Below are 5,003 nucleotides of genomic sequence, written 5' to 3' on the forward strand. Positions count from 1 at the left end.
AAAGACAAAAACAATAATCTTTTCCCAAAATATCATTGCTACAATTCACACAACTGTATTTTGCTAATGTTATAGCAAAAAAATCCCTTAAAGGATTTTATGCTAAATTTTACAAATGGCTCTTCCAATTGGAAGAACTGCATATATGGCTAGTAATAATAATAATAAAAAGATTGTGGAGCATAACAAGGCTCCATAAAAGCAACTCATAAAAGTTGCAAGCAGATCCTGATGCAGATGGATCTGACATGATAACACCAAGCTGACCTTTGCTAAGGCAAAGTGAAAAAGCCCTTGCAATGCATTGTGAAAAAACCCGACCTATATATATCTGGGGTCGAGGATATGTTTATGCTTTTTTCACAGAAAGAAAATAAAAGCTGGATCTAAAGTCGAGGCTACAGATACCCACAAAGGAGCTCCAGAGGTGATTGGAGAGGTCCTTGGTCTGGACTTCCCTGCCCCCAAGGAGCTGTGCCACTCTGCAAGGTGTGGTCCTGCCTCGAGAGTCCAGGGAGACCCGGCTAGATAAGTGCCAGGATGTGCTTCAGGTTGCTGAATCCAGCTCACCTCACCCAGGAATCCCACCTGCCCTGAAGCACTAATGCTGAGCTCCTTCTGCAGTTTGAATTCTGGTTTGCTTTGAAGCTAAGATACAGACTAAACATCTAACAGTTTTAACCTTTGGGACACAGAACTCATTTTAATTAAAATATTAACCCCTCTTCACTTAAGAGGGGGAAGATTGGGGTTCCTGTCACTGTTGCTCAGAGACTGAAACTGGTGGTATTTGATAACAACAATGTATGTCATTGTACTCTTACTACAATTGATCTAATGATATTTGTAACTGCTTATAGATGTTGGAAAAGGTTTGACACACGCTATGAAATGTTTGGGTTTAATGCATATGCTAAGAATTTTAGATTTTGATCCCTTTTACACTGCCCTAATTGTTGGCAGGCAGCACACGTAATTTTATGTGGAGTAGGCATTTAGGAAGGAGGATACCTAAGGCCAGACTAAAAGGTGAATACTGGGTTTGGAAGGTGGCCTTTCTTCTTGTCTGGATTTGGAGTTATTGGTGCCCAAATTATATCATTAGGAGATACTCACAGTCTTTTCATTAATGATTGACACAGGGGCCCAATGACTGAGTTCTCGCCTGAACACACATCATACAGAGGCTGTACTGGCCGGCTCAACATGGCATGATGTTGGGATGAGAATTACACTCCACATAGCCTAAGACAGGGTACCCTGTGGTCAAAGATCTGCTTACTTTAAATCTCGCTAGATACCTTTTATTTGAGGAGCTCCAAGGACGGGTAACATCCCCCAACCTAAGTCAGGGTCCTGGGAACCCTAGGACGGATAAGGGGAAAAAAGACCTGGTCCCCACTCGACCTAAGAATCATAAGGCACCCCTCTGTTCCCAGGAGAGGTAAATTGCTTCACCATTCGAGAGGAGGGTCTCTCCTTGTTCCAGTCCTTTCTCCTTCAGATCTGACACCATGGTTGGACTCTGACCTGATGCCCTCCACTCAACAGCTGCCTGTCTTTATAAAAGAAAGGGAGAACTGTAGCGAGCCGGACAGGATCGCCATTACAAGATGGCGCCACATCCTGTCTTGTTGGTTATAAACAACCCCATATTTGGCTATGCCTTTGAGAGCTGCGTGTCCCCTGCTTCCTGCATGCGTGGTGAATATGGGTCCCAGGGCCTATCTCGATGCAGTCTGGTGTCAGCTGATGGTGGCAGCCAATCACAGGGTGAACCGTGTGCCAATTCCCTATATAAGCAGCCACCATTGTGTCCCCGGGTCTCTCTCGTCCCTTGTCTCTCTCCTCTCTCACCGCTCTCTCTCTCTCTCCTGCCCTCTCGTTCCCTGCCCCCCTTTGCTTCATGCTCTCTCTCAACCAAGTGCACTCCAGTAAAGTGTGATCTGAGAAGAATCCTTGTGTGGTGGTGTTTCTTCCTTGCCGGTCAAGAAGCCCACCGCAACACACATACACACACACACACACACTCATACACATACACACACCCTCCGCCTTCCTAGATCTCAACAGATAAATGGGTGAAGTCAGACTGCGTAGCTTTCCTTCTGCAACTTGCTTTAAATATAATAATAATAATTATTATTATTATAATTATTTATGTGAATGTGTGTATCTACCACAGCATGTATGTGACGACAGAAGATGACTTTGGGGAGTCAGTTTATCTTTTTCATTTTGTCGAGGTCCTGACTCTCTTATTTTTCTACAGGCTAGTTGGCCTGTGAACTTGGATGATTGACCTCTGCCTCTCCATCTCTCTGTAAGAGTACTGGATGGCAGGTGCGGGTTCTGGTTATTGTCAGGCTTACCTAGCAAGTACTTTCAGCAACTGATCTGGAACTCCGAGATCCGCCTGCCTCTGCCTCCTGAGTGCCGGGATTAAAGGCGTGCGCCACCACTGTCCAGCTTGTTTTCGTTCTTTCTTTCCCTGTTGTGGACATGTAGGTTGATTCTAAATTTTAGCTGTTATAAGTATTATTTCAATAAACACGTCGATACAGATATCTATTCAGCATATTGATCTTGTTTCCTTTTGTTATATGCATAGTATTGGGATGGCTGAATCACAAGGTAGCTTCTTAAAAGTAAAATATCTTTTTTTTTTTTTGGTTTTTCGAGACAGGGTTTCTCTGTGGCTTTGGAGCCTGTCCTGGAACTAGCTCTGTAGACCAGGCTGGTCTCGAACTCACAGAGATCCACCTGCCTCTGCCTCCCGAGTGCTGGGATTAAAGGCGTGCGCCACCATCGCCCGGCAAAAGTAAAATATCTTATTTTTATTAATTTAGATTAAGTACACCTGTGCACATCTGAGTCTTGCGTTTGCTCGTGTTTAAGTGTAATGCACATAGAGGCCAGAAGAGGGCACCAGATCCCGCCTGCGGCCGCAGTTACAAGCAATTGGGAATCATCTGAGGTAGGTGCCAGAAACTGAACTCCAGTCTTCAGTAAGAGCAGCAAGCACTCTTAACTATGGGGCCATCTCTCCGGACCCATGTGGTAGTTCTGTTTTTAATTCTTTGAGGAAACGTCATACTGCTTTCCATAATGGTTGTACTAATTTACATTGTCTCCAACAGGCACAAGGATTCCTTTTCTTTGCATCTTACCAACACTCACTACTTTTATAATAACTGTTCCAGGAGCAGGAGTAATGGCTGAGAGCACTGGCTGCTTTTCTGGAGGAACTAGGGGTTCAGTTCCTAGCACCCATATGGATCCGACACCCTTTTCTGGCCTCAGGTAGCACTGTACTATGCATGGAACATGCAGGCAAAACACCCCTACACATAAAATAATAAACCTACAGAAATACCCATCCTAGCAGGTGTGGGGTAGTTTTGGTGTGCATTTCCCTAGTGGGGTAGTTTGGGTATGCATTTCCCTAGTCGTTAGTGATGTGGAACGCCCTTGATAGCTGGTGTCACGGACACTCATTGTCAGTTGTCATATGCCATATGAATGCACTGCGTAGCTGGCTCTGGAAGCAGAGCTGCAAACCTCATCCCCAACTCTACCTCCATTTCAGGCATAAACGTGCTTGTCTCAAGGGGTCTTCCAAGGTCTAGGGATGGGATGGCCCCTAACTCCGAGAGAAAGGGAACAAACATCAAAAGAGCCCAAGAGTGACGATACTGGCCTGTCAGTACACAGCGATACACATCTTTAATCGTGGAACTCTGGAGGCAAAGGCAGGAGCATCTCTGTGAGCACCAGGCCAGCCGAGTCTACAGTGTGAGACTCTGTCTCAAACCCAGCCAACCAAGCAAAGTGCCCTGTGAATGACTGGCAGGTGACCCATTTCCCACAGAGGTCCTAGTGTTGGTCTGAAGGGGCCTACAGCGGGAGAGAGGCTGAAAGTTCAGCCATGGGGTGAAAACCCAGGTCAGTTTCAGCTGGATGTCTGTAAGCTCCCAGTTTGATGGATTTTATTCTTTACTTAGAAGCCTCCCACAAGGAGACATTCTACTCTGCCCAGGACTTTCTGTCTGTTGGTGGCTGCTTTAAAGAGGGGTTTCCCAAGTTAGTGTCTGCTAGATATTTGAATACCCGATTCGATTGCTTTGTGCTCTCTCTCTCTCCCTCTCTTTCTCTCTCTCTCTCCTTCTTAATAAAGTCACTCGTTAAAAACCAAAATTTTGGTCACAGTAAATCAGCCACTGAACTGTACAAAAACAGCGATTGATATTTGTGTATCCACCTCAGAAAAAAGTCTCGACGTTTCCCATCCGTTAATGAATTACACGGTTCCTCAAGCTGTTGTCTGAATGACAGATATTTAGATATTGACTTCACACCGGTTATATGGTTTCAGGTATTTTCTCCCATCCTTTATATTGTCCCGCTTTTATTTCATTGGTCATTTCCTTTGCTCAGCAGAACTTTTTCAATCTGATGCGGTCTTGTGTGTTAGCTAATTTTCTGGTGGTTGTGACTTAGTCCTGTACTTGAAGACTCGTGGTTTCGGGCGGGGGGGGGGGGAGTTCATCTTGGTGGTGGGAAGGCCTGGCGGTGGGATCACCAGGCAGCTGTTCACATGGCGTCCACAGTCAGCAAACAGAGAGATGGCCGCTGGGACTCAGCTAGCTTTCTCATTATTCAGTCTGGGATGCCAGTCCACTAGGTGGCGCTGCTCACATTCGGGTGCTGCCCACTCTTCAGTGAAACTTTTCTGAGCCTGTCACAGAGAGACCTTAATTTCAGTTCCATTAACAGTGACATCCCACTTGTTTGGGGGCAATTTGTTGCTTATGGTTTTCTTGTTATATTAAAAACTCATTGCCGGCCCTGTTTAGGTGCTGAGGAATCCCATCTGGACGGGTGAGTGTGTGCTATCCAGGGGCGGATTGTCCCGGAAGAGAGCACAAACCCCCCTCCCCCAGCCCCCAGCTCCTTCTAAAGGGCTGTCTTTCTTACACACGAGCCCCCCCAGCTCCTTCTAC

Source organism: Microtus ochrogaster, unplaced genomic scaffold, assembly GCF_000317375.1.
Source record: "Microtus ochrogaster isolate Prairie Vole_2 unplaced genomic scaffold, MicOch1.0 UNK16, whole genome shotgun sequence".
NCBI classification, from domain to species: Eukaryota; Metazoa; Chordata; class Mammalia; order Rodentia; family Cricetidae; genus Microtus; species Microtus ochrogaster.